We start from the raw sequence: 19,624 nt of genomic DNA, 5'->3' as shown, positions 1-19,624 counted from the left end.
AGCTAGTTGAGTATCTGGAGCACCACATTTGTGGGTTCGATTATACTCTCGAAATGGCCAGAAAGAGAGAACTTTCATGTGAAACTCGACAGTCTATTCTTGTTCTTAGAACTGAAGGCTATTCTATGCGAGAAATTGCCAAGAAACTGAACATTTCCTACAACGGTGTGTACTACTCCCTTCAGAGGACAGCGCAAACAGGCTCTAACCAGAGTAGAAAGAGAAGTGGGAGGCCCCGGTGCACAGCTGTGCAAGAAGACATGTACATTAGAGTCTCTAGTTTGAGAAATAGACACCTCACAATTTCTCAACTGGCAGCTTCATTAAAAGGTACCCGCAAAGTGTCAACGTCTACAGTGAAGAGGCGACTCCAGGATGCTGGCCTTCTAGGCAGAGTGGCCAAGAAAAAGCCATATCTGAGACTGGCCAATAAAAGGAAAAGATTAATATGGGCAAAAGAACACAGACATTGGACAGAGGAAGCTTGGAAAAAAGTGTTATGGACAGACGAATTAAAGTTTGAGGTGTTTGGATCACACAGAAGAACATTTGTGAGACGCAGAACAAGTGAAAAGATGCCATCTGTCAAGCATGGTGGAGGTAATGTTATGGTCTGAGGCTGCTTTGGTGCTGGTAAAGTTGGAGATTTGTACAAGGTAAAAGGGATTGTGCATAAGGAAGGCTATCACTCCATTTTGCAACGCCATGCCATACCCTGTGGACCGCACTTGACTGGAGCCAATTTCCTCCTCCAACAGGACAATGACCCAAAGCACACCTCCAAATTATACAATAACTATTTAGGGAAGAAGCAGCTGGTATTCTGTCTGTAATGGAGTGGCCAGCGCAGTCACCAGATCTCAACCCCATTGAGCTGTTGTGGGAGCAGCTTGACCGTATGGTATGCAAGAAGTGCCCATCAAGCTAATCCAACTTGTGGGAGCTGCTTCAGGAAGCGTGGGGTGGGAGGTGCTTCAGAAAGCGTGGGGTGGGAGGTGCTTCAGGAAGCGTGGGGTGACATTTCTTCAGATTACCTCAACAAATTAACAGCTAGAATGCTAAAGGTCTGCAATGCTGTAATTGCTGCAAAAGGAGCATTCTTTGACGAAAGCAAAGTTTGAAGGACAAAATTATTATTTCAGATAAAAATCATTATTTCTAACCTTGCCAATGTCTTGACTATATATTCTATTCATTTTGCAACTCATTTGATAAATAAGTCAGTTTTCGTGTAAAACACGAAATTGTCTGGGTGACCCCAAACATTTGAACGGTAGTGTATCTCCCCCGAGTAGCAAGTTTAGATGAGATTACTCACCCGAGATTGCAGTGTTTTTTCTCTTCAATACTCTCCCAAGCTAGCAGCCTGCACATATCAGTGAGATATATCAGCGAGATATGTGAAGGCTGCTTGTGTGTTGTACCTGTCAAAATCGGGTTAAATGTAAAAAAAAAAAAAAAAAAAGACGTAGGGTCCCCCCCAAAAGCATATCCAGCCCCGGACTGGTCAGCCAGTACTGGTTCCTAAAATTATGGGGAACAAAACGAGTAGGGTTCCACCGTAATTTAGGAACCAGCACCTGGCTGCAGGGACAGTCCTGGTTTTAAATATAGGGGGGAAAAAATTGCGTTAGGGGTCCCCCCTATTTTTAAAACCAGCATCGGACCCAAACCGACCAAGGTGTAATGCCACAGCCAGGAGCCTCTATCACCAGGGCTCCATGGTCAAAGCATTAACACCCCAAGCTGGTTAGGCCAAGCCCGGGGATCTCAGAGGAGGTGGAGACCCCCCCAAGAAAGGGTCCCTCCTCTCCCAAAACCCCAGGCTTGGTCTGAAGCCCGGCGTTCTTCCCCGCACCCCGGGCTGCGGGTACAGGGGTAATAAAGTATTAAATAGTAGTAAACTTTTGTACTTTTACAGTGGAACTACATGTGCCAGCATGCCTGCCCTTTCGCACAGTTGGCAGCCGCTGATTGGCTGGCGGCTCCTGACAGTTTTCACTGATCAGCCGGTAGCTGGTTAGCGGTGTATGTGGGCACACACATACACCTCTAATGGTAAGTATATGGATCGGGTGCCAGTTTGTTTTTTTGCAACTACCCCCCTGGATTCTACGGAGACCAGCGTGAGGATGGAGGTGAGTATAGGATTTTTTTTTGCAGGTACATCCAAATGGATTTCTACATGGGACAAGTGGACGTGAACATCTGGCAGCAGGTAAGTATGTGTGAATGGGATAGGTAGGTATGTAATAAAATTTGACTGTATACGGTGGGTGTGTTGTATCTTTCTTTAATTATTTATTTTACAGTGCAGGTACGGGTGCCGGCCACCTGCTGGCACTTGTAGTTCCACAAGTGCCAAAGGGCAGGCATGCTGGTACCTGTAGTTCCACTGTAAAGTACAATAGTTTACTACTATTTAACACTTTATTACCCCCGTAGCCACAGCCCAGGGTTGTGGGCAAGAGCCTTGGGCTTCAGACCAAGCCGGTGGTTTTGGGAGAGGGGCTGGTGTTAAGTATAGGGGGATCCCTACGCAATTTTTTCCCCTTTATATTTAAAACCAGGACTTCACCTGCAGCCTGGTGCTGGTTCCTAAATTACGGTGGAATCCTACTGGTTTTTTTCCCTGTAATTTTAGGAACTAGTACTGGCTGACCAGTCCAGGGCTGGTTATGCTTTTGGGAGGGCGGGGACCCTACGTCATTTTTTTTTTTTTTTTTTAATTAACCTTATTTTTAATATTTAGAGGCAGAAACATGCAGAAATCACACTGATCTGTGTATGTTTCTGGCAAACTCGCAGCTCCGGAGGTGAGTGTTTAAAACTTCAATTTGGCAGAGAGTTTGCTGTCATCTCCCCCGAGATTGTCATCTTGATTCTTGGTAAATTTGCGAGCTGTATATTTTAGGTGAAAAGTACTTCCGAGTTTGCCCGATGGTGATAAGATTCGAGTTTGCGATCTCACCGAGTTTTCCTTCAGTAAATTTTCGAGATGAAAAACATGCCTAAAAATTCACCCGAGATTGTCATCTCGACCAATCTAGAATCTTAGTAAATGTACCCCTTAGGCACTGATTGGTAGTTTATCACTTTCCAGAGCTTAGTACATCACCCCCATAGGGCATTAACAGTACCAGCAGAGATTACTTTTGTCAGGAAACACACAAACATTTGTCCATTCCGTATTTGTGATAGGTGTATGGAGGAGAGATGGGAGCTCATGTAACAGATGAGATCGGCAGAGGGCAGATCCTTGTGAAGATGAGAGCTTATGCTGTAATTGGCCCTGAATGATTAGACTCTTGGTATTCATTAACCGCAAGGTCTGATGCTGGTTCTGCTTTACCCTCATTTACAGTGGCTGTATATATGTTTCTCTGTTCAGCTCTGTTTAATATCTCTATGATACCTGGAAACATTGTCATGAATGCAGCGATGTCCTGTGGTGCATGACACATGTGTCTTTGTAGATTATTATATACGTCATAGCACTGCAGTGCGTGTATAGACTGCGCACAATGGGAATTGCTCATGAGTAATAAATGCACAAAGCTTGTACAATGCCACTATGGGTGCAATGTTTTGAGGACACGTTAGGTACACGTATCGCAGCTCATGTTCATACACCGTGCCTGATGCGGACTTGGGCGCTATTGCTGCCGCAGCTGCCATTTTCGCAGCTGAGGATTTGCAAAAGTATGCTAATTGGACAGGCGCCAGGACTTGTACTGAGACACCCACCGGTACCATCGCAGCTGTCCGCAACCGCGTACACATACGCAGCATTGGACGCCAATCATGCTAACATCGACTCCCTTGTGGCTGTACCACATGCGCAGACCACTGATAATCATCCAGTTTTGTGAACATCATGTGTCCGGTAGTTACGTCCCTGTGTGACAGATCTGTTCACTTGTCAACATTTCCTTCTTTTATTTCATTTTCCTGTCACTTTTCAATTATAGTTCTGATTTCTGTATCTCCGGATGAACATTTTATTTGGTCTTCCTTGTCAATGTAAATGTGATAATACTGTGTGTTTTTTTTTTTTTTAGTAATACCCCAAACCTGCCAGACTGTCGTGCAATTTTGTTTTTCATGGTATAACGATGTCCTCGTATGCGGTTTATTGAGGGGATAATTATTACATAGCCCCCATATGACTGAAGGTGCCCACACACATAGCGATCTGCACGATGTGTGCGATTTCCTCTGAACTCTCCCCCGGCAGCTCCCCGGCAGCTCCCCGGTAATCCTACTCACGATTTGGAGTAAAAAATTTCCAGTTCTATCGTGCATCCAGTGCATTGTGTCCCAGATTGGCAAATCTGCCCTACAGCACGGCAGATCTGAAGATGCGATGTACGACTAGCGGGGACGTGCATTGGCATCGTGATCGTGAGTGGACACAAGGTTTGGCCATATTTTACACGATTTGTCGTCACGATTCGTCGAGATCGGCCAAATCAGGTAGAATATCACTATGTGTGTGGGCAGCTTGAGAGTCTCTGTGATCTCCTCGCATATCACATGACAGCGAGTTGATTGATTGGTCGTCTTGTATAAACTATGATGGTGATTGAGTGCTGCTGTTCAGTGGTTTACATTAAACGGTCCCAATACTCCTCCGCCTCATTGCCTCATGGTGCCTTATTGGCTCTTGGACAGGAGATTGGACAATGAGTATTTTTTACCTTAGGACTCAAAGAAAACCCATTGGTGGGCTGCAAACTCGTTAGGAATACGCAACTTTACATTGTATTAAAGTAATCATAAGCAAAGTTTAGGGTAATTATAAGGTTAATATGTGGGGGCAAATGTGGGGGTTATGGAAAAAATAGTCCATTTGTTTAATATTGTGGCTAATGCTTAATTTTTATTTATTTTGTTGTACTTTGTACTAGAATCACTTTAAGATAATCTGCAAATTATTGTAACGAAAAAGGTGCTTAGAGTCTGCTGTAATGGATACAGTATATTCATAGATAGGCAATACAGATACACTAAGCCTTGGAGAGTGTACCAGCCAATCAGCTCCTGTCATTTTTCAAACACAGCCTGTGAAGTGACAGGAGCTGATTGGTTGGTACTTTATAACTCTATAAAAGTATGCTTGACCTATGACCATATATTTTTCTGCATTCTTACACACTATATACCCTATAGGTATATCATTCCTACATAGCAGTGCACTACTTGTACAGCGTGTGTCAGAAGACTATGCTAATACATGTGGCTTTCCACCATGCTGTGCTGGACCCAGGGTACTTTGTCAGGATGAATAGTTCCTGGCGGTTTCCTGGGCTGCAAAGTGATATTTATTGCCCTGGGTGGTGGGATGACAATTATTATATTACACATAGGCTTCTACTTGTCTCTCAGATTTTTGTGATGCTTTGTGCATTCTGCGCTGTGACACCTGATCTCTTAGTGATTTACTGACCAATATTGTGCGTGTGATCCCTCTTGATGGATTACAGTAATTATTAATGTGGCCTTGTTATAGCTCACAGTTCTGCAGTGATCTCCAGCTTGCAGGCACATATCATTCATAAGGCAATCTTCTTCTGTTATGACTTCCATAGTAGGACAAACTGCTTCCTTGAGAAAGACATTTATTTTGTCTATAAATTCTGCCATAACAACAGCATGTAAATTATTTTGGGTTCTTCCTGAGTTATTGCAGGATTTGAATTGTTCCCTAAAAGCTCTTAATCCATCAGTATACATTTTAAAGCTATGTGTCATCCGTTTCGGCTGCATGTTTTGGTGTAAATCAGACAATCGCCAAACAGGGAGTTGCTTCAAAAACAATTTTATTTGCTGGCTTACACTGTGCTCGCTCCAGCCCCCTGCCATGGTACTGCCTGGCCTGTGATGTAGCTCTATAGATCTCCTTCATTCTGTCCTAGAAGTTACTAGCAGGATATTCGCATTAGGCCTGTTGAGCTATTACTAATTACTACTGCTCTGCCTGTTTGATATACTGACCCCTAACAGGACTTTAAGTCTGAGTCTATTGAAACGTATAGCCAGAATGGATCTATCCATCTGTTATATTTAAAAATATATATTTCTACTTCAGGGTCCATAGGGTATCCACAGGATACCTTGGGGTATAGGTGTGACGTCAGTCGCAGGGCACCAAAGAGTTAAGCTTTCAGCCTCCCAGGATGCACTAGGTCCCCCTCCTATACCCCGCCCCCGGGCCAAGGCACCTCAGTTTAGTTTGGTGCCCGGCCGGAGTCGGGTGCACCTGTTGGAGTGGGGGCTAGAAGAGCCCCTGAAGCTTTTTCTTCATGCAGCTGTGGCTGCACATCTGGATGAACAGCATGGACTGTCAGTCCTGACGTCCATGCTGTCTTCCCTACACCCCGCCGGTACCAGAACGCCGGTACTGATCCGGGGATGCTGGTGGGCGTCTGGGGTCACAGCTAGCGGTGACCCCAGATGCTCCGGACCATGGCCGGATTCAAGGGGGACAGAGGTAAGCAGCGGGGTCCCGCGGTGGGTCCCCGCTGATCACATGGTCCTAAGTCCCCAGGCAGGGGGCTCCCTGGGGACTGGCTGCAGCGTGGAGCCAGGCGACCAACCTGCGCTTCCACTACCCCCTGGGACAGCGGACCGTAGCAAAGCGGTGGCGCTGCGGCGTCCCAGGGGTTAAATGCATGCCAGGGGAGCGCGCCTTCCCTGTCTCACAGCCGGCGCCTCCCCCGCTGCACACAGCCCTCTCTGCATGCTGCCGACTGGTCCTGTGGCAGCGCTCCTCCCCCAGGCCAGCCTCCTCTCTGCTCCTCGGCGGCCATCTTCTCCAGAACGCATGGTGAACGCTGCTGGAAGCGCTGGACGGAAGCATCGTGGTCTGGGTCCCCCCGCATACCTCTCCTCCGCTGTGGCTCAGGTCTGTGTATGCAGCGCTGTGTCCTACCAGGCCCTGTGTCTGTGTAGTTGAGTAATCAGCGCTGTTAGTGCAGGAATTGTTATTTCTCTGCATTGTATGTGACTGTGCTAGCGCTGCTGCCTGTAACTTTTCTTCTCTAAACTGTCAGCTTTATTACTGTCCCTGTTCTTCTGCTAAAGCCCTTGCGGTGCGGTGCTGCAGGGTGGTCTCTCGCCTATTTAATACTTAATTGGTGAGAGAGGTCACATACATGGTGCCATCATGTCTGAAAGTGATTTTCCCCTCCGGCTACAGTGTACCACGTGCAAAGTACCGTTAGCGGAGGGGGAGGGTAGCGTGGAGGGCCTTTGCCGGCAGTGTTTGTCCATGGCGCGGCCTATTACGGTTACAGCACCGGTACAGGAGCCGCCCTGGGCTTGTTTCGCTCAGGCGTTAACAGCTTTAGTGGGCCAGTTAGCTCCGCAGCCCGCGTTTACTCCGATGGGTTTGTCCCAGCAGTCTGTGGTGTCGTCACCCATGCAGGGGTTCCCACGACAATTGGTGGTACCCCACAGTCTCCCTATTTCCCCGCTCCCGGGTTCTCAGGAGCCAGCGTGGGTTAACTCCCTGACGAGTTCTGTACAGCACTTGTCGGATGTGTTGCAAGGGGAGTCTGTGATGCGGCCTCATAAAAGGCCGGTGGCGTCTCTGTCCGCTCCTTATGAGGATGACGAAGGGACGTCTGATGATGGGGAGATTCTGGATCCTTACGATCAGGAACCTCTCCATACTAAGGACGCTGATGCTAAGTCCAAAGTATATATTCCTGGACTTATTCGGGCGGTCCGCACAGCCTTGGTGATTGAGGACGAAGTTCCCCCAGCGGCTAAATCTAAGTATGCCTTTTTCAAAGATGTGAAGGGCGATGCCACAGTCTTTCCTCTTTCGGGTCAGTTGGTGGACCATTTAGAGGAGGCGTGGAAACAACCTGGCAAAAGATACCAGCCGCAGAGACGCCTGGCGGTGGCTTATCCGTTCGCGGATAATTATTTTGCTAAGTGGGAATCCCCTCCACAGGTGGATTCTCACGTGACCCGTCTTGTCCGTAGTGCCACATTGCCGATGCCATCCATGTCCTCCCTTAAGGATGCTACGGACCGCAAGGTAGAAATCTGCCTGAAGTCCGCTTATTCCCTTGCAGGGGGGGCAGCACGGCCGGCTATGGCCATTTGCTGGGTTGCCAGAGCGATGGAGCGCTGGGCGGATTCATTAGAGGCTTCTTTTGAATCCGACTGTCCGGCCGAACAGGCGGAGTTGATTGGCAATCTCCGTGATTCGGCCACCTACATCAACGAGGCGGCCCTAGACATTAGTACTCTGGTGTCTAGAATTTCTTCAGCAGCGGTGGCTGCTCGTCGCACCTTGTGGCTGCGATCCTGGAAGGCGGACGCAGATTCCAAGAAAGGTCTGGAAGCGTAGCCGTTTACCGGAGAAGTTCTCTTCGGTCCGGATCTGGATAAGATTGTGGCCACGCTGGCGGCAGCCAAATCTGCTTGTCTCCCGTCGGCCGCTGCTCCTTCTGGTTCGGGACCATCGTCCTTTCGGTCATCTAGGGCCCAGGGCAGGCCCAAACCACAGTCGTTTCCTCGACAGGCTGGCCCTAAGAAATCGGTCAAGCCCCGGAAGCAGGCATGGAGTACCAGACGTCCGGCCCCCAAGCCAGATGACAAGCCTGCGGCCTGACGGTCCGGGCCTCCCTTTGGGGGATCCCAGGGTGGGAGGCCGCCTGCTACAGTTCGCCCAGTGTTGGTCGACCACTACGACAGACACTTGGGTTCTGGAGGTGGTTTCCCACGGATACGCCCTCTCCTTCCGGCACAGACCCCTGGCTCGCTTCTTCACCACGGGTCTCCCATCAGACCGGAACAAGGCTACGGAGCTGCGGAAGGTATTGCACACTATGCTCCAGGCTGGAGTTATAGTGGCTGTTCCATTCTCCCAGAGGGGCCAGGGTTTCTATTCAAATCTATTTTTGGTACAGAAACCCAATGGGTCATATCGTCCGATTCTCAACCTCAAAGCACTCAACAAGTCTTTGCGGGTCCCGAAGTTTCGGATGGAGACCCTACGGTCCATCATTCTGGCGCTGGAACCTGGGGACTACTTGGTGTCATTGGACATACAGGACGCTTACCTGCATGTCCCTATTCTTTTGCTCCATCAACAGTTCCTCAGGTTTGCAATCCGCAGCGACCACTTCCAGTTTCGGGCGTTACCTTTTGGCCTGGCAACAGCACCACGTGTTTTCACCAAGGTGATGGCGGTCATGGTGGCTTCTCTGCGGCTGCAGGGAGTCCGCATGTTGCCGTATTTGGACGACCTGTTATTGGTGGCAGGATCTCCAGAGCTCCTGTTACGCCACTTGGACCTGACCATTGCACTGCTGCATCGGCACGGCTGGCTAATCAACTGGCAGAAGTCCACTCTAATCCCGTCTCGGAGGATTCTGCATCTTGGAGCCTTATTGGACTCGGGACAGCAAAGGATCTTCGTGACGGAGGACAAGATCTCTGCTTTACAGTCAAGGGTGCGCAGTTGCCTGCACAGCCGCCGGGTGTCCTTACACTCGGCGATGAGGTTACTGGGCTCCATGGTGTCGGTGTTCGACATGGTGGAATACGCCCAGTTTCACTCCAGACCTCTGCAGCACCTGATCCTGTCCAAGTGGAACGGGCTGACTCAGTCTCTGAAGTCCCAGACGATTGTGCTCACCCAGGAGGTTCGCCTGTCCCTTGCGTGGTGGTTACAGACGACCCACCTCAACAAGGGACGTCCGTTCTGGGTTCCAAATTGGGTCCTGTTGACAACGGACGCCAGTCTTCGGGGCTGGGGAGCAGTTTCGGGTCCACACTTGTTCCAGGGCAGGTGGACGCCGACAGAAGCGGAGCTTCCAATAAATATCTTGGAACTCCGTGCGGTCTTCAATGCTCTCCAGCAGGCACAGCGGTTTCTCCAGGGTCGCCCGGTGCAGGTCCAGTCGGACAACGCTACCACCGTGGCCTACATAAACAGGCAAGGAGGAACTCGCAGTCGGGCGGCTCTCGTAGAGGTCTCTCGGATCCTGGTTTGGGCGGAGCGCAATCTTCCGGCCATATCAGCGGTCTTCATCCCGGGAGTGCTAAATTGGGAGGCGGACTTTCTAAGTCGCCAGGACGTTCATCCGGGGGAATGGTCCCTGCACCCGGACGTTTTTCAACTACTGGTGGACAGGTGGGGTCTTCCAGAAATCGACCTCATGGCGTCCCGGCACAACAACAAGTTGCCGGTGTACGGGTCTCGCACAAGAGACGAAGGGGCGTCTCTGGTGGATGCTCTGTCCGTCCGGTGGACGTTCCGGTTCGCATACCTGTTCCCTCCGGTCTCCCTTCTTCCACGGGTAATCCGGAAATTCAAACAGGAAGGAGGGACGCTCCTGTTGATAGCTCCCGCGTGGCCCAGACGGCACTGGTTCTCAGACCTTCAGGGTCTGTCCGTGGACAGTCCTCTGCGGTTGCCGCTACGACCGGACCTTCTGTCTCAGGGTCCTTGCCTTCACCCGGACCTGACTCGGCTGTCTTTGACGGCGTGGCTGTTGAGACGGCCATGCTGAGGACCCGGGGGTTTTCCAGCTCTGTGGTGCGTACCATGTTACGAGCTCGGAAACCGTCTTCCGCGAGGATATACCATCGCGTGTGGCATACGTTCTTCCAGTGGTGTCGACCGAGAGGTTATGCACCGCGGGAGTTTCGTCTGTCTCGGATTCTCGCCTTCCTGCAAGCGGGACTAGATCATGGGCTTCGCCTTGCTTCTTTGAAGGTACAGGTTTCGGCCCTATCTGTCTGGTTTCACCGTAGGATTGCTACAATCCCGGATGTGCGCACCTTTATGCAGGGTGTTCTCCGCATTCAGCCGCCCTTTGTTCCACCTGTGGCGCCTTGGGATTTGGCTGTGGTCCTGAGGGCTCTCCAAGGACCGCCGTTTGAACCACTGGGCTCAGTGGATCTTAAATGGCTAACAGCTAAGACTGTTTTCCTTCTGGCCATTGCTTCGGCCAGACGTGTTTCTGAGTTAGGGGCTCTTTCTTGTAGACCCCCTTTCTTGGTTTTTTATGGGAACAGGGCAGTGCTCCGCACTCGGCCCGAGTTTCTTCCCAAAGTTGTTTCCCAGTTTCATGTTAACGAGGAAATAGTTGTTCCGGCCTTTAACTCACCGGGTCTTTCCGTGGGTGAGGCCTCTTTGGATGTTGTGCGGGCCTTAAGGACTTATGTTGACTGCACTTCTTCGTTTAGGAAGTCGGACGCTTTGTTTGTCCTCTATGGCTTCCGTAAAAAGGGTTGGCCTGCTTCAAAGCAAACTTTGGCAGCCTGGATCCGTATGGCTATTTCTGAAGCTTATCTTCATGAAGTCCTACCGGTTCCTCCTTCTCTGAAGGCTCATTCCACTAGGTCTGTGGGTCCTTCGTGGGCAGTTCGACGTGGTGCCTCTGCAGTCCAGATCTGCAAGGCTGCTACGTGGTCCTCTGTCCATACCTTCGTGAGGTATTACAGGTTTGACACCTTCGCCTCTCAGGATGCTTCCTTCGGGCGGCGGATTCTCCTTTCTGCACAGGAGCGTCCCCACCCTTTAAGGATACTGCTTTGGGACATCCCCAAGGTATCCTGTGGATACCCTATGGACCCTGAAGTAGAAAATATGAGATATGGTAAGAACTTACCCTTGTTATCTCTATTTCTACGAAGTCCATAGGGTTCCACAGGACTCCCGCCCTGTCGCACCTGTGCTGCAGATGGGCTTTGCTCTGGTCACCGGTTTTCCGTCTCCCTCTGGTGAGAATGTGATTCTTGTATGTGTCCAGATCTTTGTTCTCTCTCTTCCTTCTCCTCCTCCGGCCTATGGCTTGGTAACTAACTGAGGTGCCTTGGCCCGGGGGCGGGGTATAGGAGGGGGACCTAGTGCATCCTGGGAGGCTGAAAGCTTAACTCTTTGGTGCCCTGCGACTGACGTCACACCTATACCCCAAGGTATCCTGTGGAACCCTATGGACTTCGTAGAAATAGAGATAACAAGGGTAAGTTCTTACCATATCTCATATTTTTTATTTTTTTTAATTAATGTTCCCTTGTTTGCCCTGATTTTTTTTCTAGAAGGTATTTTTTCCTTCAAATAGGTATTGATCAACTAATGTGTCAAAAATAACTGACCTACCGACACATTACCCATTCTGTAAAAAATGTAAATAAATGATTGTTATAAAAAAGGGCTAATAAGTTTTAAAATGTCCCCAGTTCCCCTACTGCCACAGTGCCCCCAGTTCACCTATTGCCACAGTGCCCAAAAGTTTACCTATTGCCACAGTGCCCCCAGTTCACCTATTGCCACACTGTACCTCCCATTCATAGTTTCATTACCATTCACAATATGTATTGACAAAACTAACTGACCGACCAACACATTTCCTATTCTGTAAAAATGTAAATTAATGATTGTTATAAAAAAAAGGGCTAATTAAGTTTTAAAATGTGCCCCCAGTTCACTTATTGCCACAGTGCCCCCAGTTCACCTATTGCCACACGGTACCTCCCATTCACAGTGTCCATAGTTGGCATTATGACACATGGAATCCCCAGTTCACATTATGAAACGCAGTGCTTGAAATTCACATAATAACTCAGAGCCCAGAAAGTGTTTGGTGGGCTCCTGCTTACCACCCTCCTCTGTGATTGCGCACCACCCAGTGAATTGCGATGAACACTTAGATATATCTGCTGTAGGTCAGTACAAGCTACTGTGCAGAATCTTCATTGTTTGTTTGAGCTTTCAAAGTACCAATCAGAGTAGGAGTTCCAGACAGGGTGCTGATCACTGAAGAGGGCACATTTGAATTTTGAGGGCACTACTGTGTGGCATAAATTACCTGTAATATTTAAATATTTCCTATTCACAACCTCCTCACATGTTCCTTAAATGCCCATCAGACCACCTCACATGTCCCTTCAACGATCCTGAGACCACCCACTCTGCCCCTTCAATGGCCATCAGACTAAACCACATGCTCCTCAGACTATGTCCCTTCAATGCCCACCCCTCATTCCTCTCAGACCACATACATCCCCCTTCCATGGCCATCAGACCCACCCATACACACACACACACACACACACACACACACACATGCATAATCAATGTCTGCCCCACAAAGTACTGTAAGTGTGCAGACGAGGGATAAAGGTGAAACAGCTGCCACCAGAGAGGTGTAGTGCAGGGAGCAGGCACAGGGAGGGAGCTGTTCAATCAGCAGGGTTATGCAGAGGCGGGGTTATGCAGAGGCCGGTTATGCAGAGGCGGGGTTATGCAGAGGTGGGGTTATGCAGAGGCGGGGTTATGCAGAGGCGGGGGTGTCTCTGGAGCAGTCAGAGCTGTTCAATCAGCAGGGTTACGCAGAGATGGGGTTATGCAGAGACTGGGTTACACAGAGGAGGGGGTGTCTCTGAAACAGTCAGAGCTGTTCAATCAGCAGGGTTACGCAGAGGTGGGGTTATGCAGAGGCCGGTTATGCAGAGGCGGGGTTATGTAGAGGCGGGGGTGTCTCTGGAGCAGTCAGAGCTGTGCAATCAGCGGGGTTATGCAGAGGCGGGGTTATGCAGAGGCGGGGTTATGCAGAGGAGGGGGTGTCTCTGGAGCAGTCAGAGCTGTGCAATCAGCGGGGTTATGCAGAGGCGGGGTTATGCAGAGGCGGGGTTATGCAGAGGCGGGGGTGTCTCTGGAGCAATCAGAGCTGTGCAATCAGCGGGGTTATGCAGAGGTGGGGTTATGCAGAGGTGGGGTTATGCAGAGGAGGGGGTGTCTCTGGAGCAGTCAGAGCTGTGCAATCAGCGGGGTTATGCAGAGGCGGGGTTATGCAGAGGAGGGGGTGTCTCTGGAGCAGTCAGAGCTGTGCAATCAGCGGGGTTATGCAGAGGCGGGGTTATGCAGAGGTGGGGTTATGCAGAGGCGGGATTATGCAGAGGCGGGGGTGTCTCTGGAGCAATCAGAGCTGTGCAATCAGCGGGGTTATGCAGAGGTGGGGTTATGCAGAGGCGGGATTATGCAGAGGCGGGGGTGTCTCTGGAGCAATCAGAGCTGTGCAATCAGCGGGGTTATGCAGAGGCGGGGTTATGCAGAGGCGGGGTTATGCAGAGGCGGGGGTGTCTCTGGAGCAATCAGAGCTGTGTCTGGAAAACACCTGCTTGTATATAACAGCAGAGCTCGCTGCCACGTCCCCTGTGCTTTATCAGGTGGAGAATAGCTGTATTGCCTTTAGCACCTCACCGTATAAGTATGTATGTAGGGGGTCACATAGTTATTGATGGTGATAATTATTGTTGCCTCTCATCAGCAAAGGCCTCTCCGTGTCTTTCTATGTCTGCGCTTGTTACCTCTCATAGTAACATTTCTGCGATAACACAATTAGATGACTGACAGAAATGATTTATTGCTAAATATTTATTTCCTGTAGGGAACCACCTTACATGGATTAGGACATTTCCCTGCTCATCAAATAATAGTATTTTAATGTTTAATATTTTAATGACCCGAAGCATACTGCAAAAGCAACCAAAGAGTTTTTTAAGGCTAAAAAGTGGAATGTTATGCAATGGCCAAGTCAATCCCCTGACCTGAATCCGATTGAGCATGCATTTCACTTGATGAAGACAAAACTGAAGGGAAAATGCCCCAAGAACAAGCAGGAACTGAAGACATTTGCAGTAGAGGCCTGGCAGAGCATCACCAGGGATGAAACCCAGCGTCTGGTGATGTCTATGCGTTCCAGACTTCAGGCTGTAATTGCCTGCAAAGGATTTGCAACAAAGTATTAAAAAGTGAAAGTTAGATTTAGATTTGTTTAGTTTGTCCCATTACTTTTGGCCCCTTAAAAAGTGGGAGGCACATATAGAAGCCGTTGTAATTCCTACACCGTTCACCTGATTTAGATGTAATTACCCTCAAATTAAATCTGAAAGTCTGCAGGTAAATCACATCTTGTTTGTTTCATTTCAAAGCCATTGTGGTGGTGAATAGAGGCCAAAATATGAAAATTCTGTCACTGTCCCAATATTTATGCACCTGACTGTATGACTTATAACAGAATTATAATCTTGTCTGTTTATTTAAACTTTACTTCTGCATTCTAATAGTAGTAGGATGCAATTTTCCTCCTGAACATAGCCCTCCTCCTGGAGGGCAAAGAGTACCCTGCCCTCCAGACGAAGGGCAAAAAGCGCCCTGCCCTCACAGCCTGCGGGTGCCATTCTCACCCGCGGCTCGCAGTGTCCCGCGGGTGGAGAAACATGCGGTGTCCCGGTCACCGCCGGAGAATAGACGCCAGGCGCATGCGCCCGGGCATCTATTCTCCCTTTCTGCAGCGCTTGGGGGCTGCCCGGCGTGTCCGTAAGTATGACGAAAAGGGGACGCGTCTTATAGACACGCCCCCTTTTCATGACCACGCCCCCCTTTCGCACACGCTTTCGGCTGCCCTCTCTAGCTCCGGCGCCCTGCCTGCCGCCGGAGCTAGAGTGAACACTATATTACATTTGTGTCCATATATGTCTGTGATTTGCGCATTTCTTCAACTTATCATGATCCCTCTGTTTCTTAATAAATATATATATATATATATATATATATATATCTATATATCTATATATATATATATATATAATCATAAAGAATAATAATACTATATATGATATAGTTCCTTTTTAATAAGTGCAGGTTTAATAAATAGTCATCTTGGGGCCTGATTCAGACCCACTCGCAAGCGGCTGTCCGCTCGCAAGTGGGTCGATGGTGTGCACTGCACATGCGCACGACGGAGGGAGCTCCGTCGTGCACATGCGCCAGACGCGACGAGCGAAGGACTTTCCTTCGCTCGTTGTGTCTGATCAAAGGGGGCGTGCTGTCGGCTCGCAGTGGCGATGGTTGCGGTGGGCAAGACCATCGCGACCATCATCCTGCACGCTCGTATAGGCTGTGGGTTGTGACCCACAGCTATACGAGCGTCCAGGAGGACGCTCCATAATTATGGAGGACGGCCCTCATTCAGAGCGTGCGCTCTGCTCAGAGCGTCCGGCTCTGAATGAGGGCCTTAGTTTGTTAAATAACCCAGCTCAGTACATACAAGCCACCTAGTGCATTAACAGGGAAAGTAAATGGCATTTACTAATCTATAGTCCAGTGGTTCCCAAACTGTCCTGAGTCACTGCACCCTACAATATCAGCATATTATTCTCATGGGAACCGGTATGTAATGCTGCCGCATATACTGTATTGCCAGCGGACTAAATACCGACGGTGGAAACTCAAACCATCAGGATCCCAACTCATGCTGGTAAGTACCCTAACCCTCCCCACCCCCCCCTAACCCTAAGCCTCCCTTAGTGGTGCATAACTCTAACCTCCCCCCCAGTGGCCCCTTACCCCCCCCCCTTCCACTAGCCTAACCCTGGCGTGCATAAATTAGCTACTGCGATTGCATACGCAGTTTGAGTACTCACCGCGTGCGAAGAGACTTGCAAATTCTAAGACCGGTCAGAGCTGCTGTAATTGTGTGTGACGGGCTGATGTTCTTCGATGTTACCGATGTATACGCAGGACTGTGAGGTATTACAGATGTGAGATAGCAGTAGTGGGTGTTTCTATGCTGGCTGTGCTGTGGCTGATGTTACAGATGTATACACAGGACTGTGAGGTATTACAGAAGTGAGATAGCAGTAGTGGGCGTCTCCATGCTGGCTGAGCTGTGGCTGATGTTACAGATGTATACACAGGACTGTGAGATATTACAGATGTGAGATAGCAGTAGTGGGTGTCTCTATGCTGGCTGTGCTGTGGCTGATGTTACAGATGTATACACAGGACTGTGAGGTATTACAGATGTGAGATAGCAGTAGTGGGTGTCTCTATGCTGGCTGAGCTGTGGCTGATGTTACAGATGTATACACAGGACTGTGAGGTATTACAGATGTGAGATAGCAGTAGTGTGTCTCTATGCTGGCTGTGCTGTGGCTGATGTTACAGATGTATACACAGGACTGTGAGGTGTTACAGATGTGAGATAGCAGTAGTGGGTGTCTCTATGCTGGCTGTGCTGTGGCTGATGTTACAGATGTATACACAGGACTGTGAGGTATTACAGATGTGAGATAGCAGTAGTGGGTGTCTCTATGCTGGCTGAGCTGTGGCTGATGTTACAGATGTATACACAGGACTGTGAGGTATTACAGATGTGAGATAGCAGTAGTGGGTGTCTCTATGCTGGCTGTGCTGTGGCTGATGTTACTGATGTATACACAGGACTGTGAGGTATTACAGATGTGAGATAGCAGTAGTGGGTGTCTCTATGCTGGCTGTGCTGTGGCTGATGTTACAGATGTATACACAGGACTGTGAGGTGTTACAGATGTGAGATAGCAGTAGTGGGTGTCTCTATGCTGGCTGTGCTGTGGCTGATGTTACAGATGTATACACAGGACTGTGAGGTATTACAGATGTGAGATAGCAGTAGTGGGTGTCTCTATGCTGGCTGTGCTGTGGCTGATGTTACTGATGTATACACAGGACTGTGAGGTATTACAGATGTGAGATAGCAGTAGTGGGTGTCTCTATGCTGGCTGTGCTGTGGCTGATGTTACTGATGTATACACAGGACTGTGAGGTATTACAGGTGTGAGATAGCAGTAGTGGGTCTCTATGCTGGCTGAGCTGTGGCTGATGTTACAGATGTATACACAGGACTGTGAGGTATTACAGATGTGAGATAGCAGTAGTGGGTGTCTCTATGCTGGCTGTGCTGTGGCTGATGTTACAGATGTATACACAGGACTGTGAGGTATTACAGATGTGAGATAGCAGTAGTGGGTGTCTCTATGCTGGCTGTGCTGTGGCTGATGTTACAGATGTATACACAGGACTGTGAGGTATTACAGATGTGAGATAGCAGTAGATGTCTCTATGCTGGCTGAGCTGTGGCTGATGTTACAGATGTATACACAGGACTGTGAGGTATTACAGATGTGAGATAGCAGTAGTGGGTGTCTCTATGCTGGCTGTGCTGTGGCTGATGTTACAGATGTATACACAGGACTGTGAGGTATTACAGATGTGAGATAGCAGTAGTGGGTGTCTATGCTGGCTGTGCTGTGGCTGATGTTACTGATGTATACACAGGACTGTGAGGTATTACAGATGTGAGATAGCAGTAGTGGGTGTCTCTATGCTGGCTGAGCTGTGACTGATGTTACAGATATATACACAGGACTGTGAGGTATTACAGATGTGAGATAGCAGTAGTGGGTGTCTCTATGCTGGCTGTGCTGTGGCTGATGTTACAGATGTATACACAGGACTGTGAGGTATTACAGATGTGAGATAGCAGTAGTGGGTGTCTCTATGCTGGCTGTGCTGTGGCTGATGTTACTGATGTATACACAGGACTGTGAGGTATTACAGATGTGAGATAGCAGTAGTGGGTGTCTCTATGCTGGCTGTGCTGTGGCTGATGTTACTGATGTATACACAGGACTGTGAGGTATTACAGGTGTGAGATAGCAGTAGTGGGTCTCTATGCTGGCTGAGCTGTGGCTGATGTTACAGATGTATACACAGGACTGTGAGGTATTACAGATGTGAGATAGCAGTAGTGGGTGTCTCTATGCTGGCTGTGCTGTGGCTGATGTTACAGATGTATACACAGGACTGTGAGGTATTACAGATGTGAGATAGCAGTAGTGGGTGTCTCTATGCTGGCTGTGCTGTGGCTGATGTTACAGATGTATACACAGGACTGTGAGGTATTACAGATGTGAGATAGCAGTAGTGGGTGTCTCTATGCTGGCTGTGCTGTGGCTGATGTTACAGATGTATACACAGGACTGTGAGGTATTACAGATGTGAGATAGCAGTAGTGGGTGTCTCTATGCTGGCTGAGCTGTGGCTGATGTTACAGATGTATACACAGACTGAGGTATTACAGATGTGAGATAGCAGTAGTGGGCGTCTCTATGCTGGCTGTGCTGTGGCTGATGTTACAGATGTATACACAGGACTGTGAGGTATTACAGATGTGAGATAGCAGTAGTGGGTGTCTCTATGCTGGCTGTGCTGTGGCTGATGTTACTGATGTATACACAGGACTGTGAGGTAGTACGGATGTGATATAGCAGTAGTGGGAGTCTCTATGCTGGCTGAGCACTCTACTATGTTTTAGCATTATAAATGACTCCAGGTTCATGCAATCCATCATAGATCTCCAGTATCTTATTACACATCACTGTGCACTCAGCCTGTCATGTAGCCATCTGTGTGCTGGAGAGCAGCGGCCACTTTCTTGTAGCACAGATCCCCCTTATTCTCCCCAGTATTTTCTCCGTGGTGGGTGGAGAATGATGATATCATCACTGTGTTACGCCTGCCCGGACTCTCCAGGAAGTCAGGGAGATTACCACTTTTTAGGGAGTCTTCCTGACATTCAGGGACAGTCGGCAAATATGACCTGTGTCTGGCTAAGTATAGTGTGTTATTAGAGGTAATGTCCAATCAACTAAAAGAAGATGTGGGCAATTGCACCATAATGATGCCACCTGCAGACAGCTGAATTGGAAAATTGGGGACATATTAAAGGGTAGGGATGCAGTCAGGAAGCCGATGGTCGAAATGCAGATC

The sequence above is a fragment of the Taudactylus pleione genome, unplaced genomic scaffold, assembly GCF_031769625.1.
Source record: "Taudactylus pleione unplaced genomic scaffold, aTauple2 ptg000875l, whole genome shotgun sequence".
Taxonomy (NCBI): domain Eukaryota; kingdom Metazoa; phylum Chordata; class Amphibia; order Anura; family Myobatrachidae; genus Taudactylus; species Taudactylus pleione.
The sequence above is the reverse complement of the archived record's forward strand: the minus strand, read 5'-3'. Positions refer to the sequence as shown.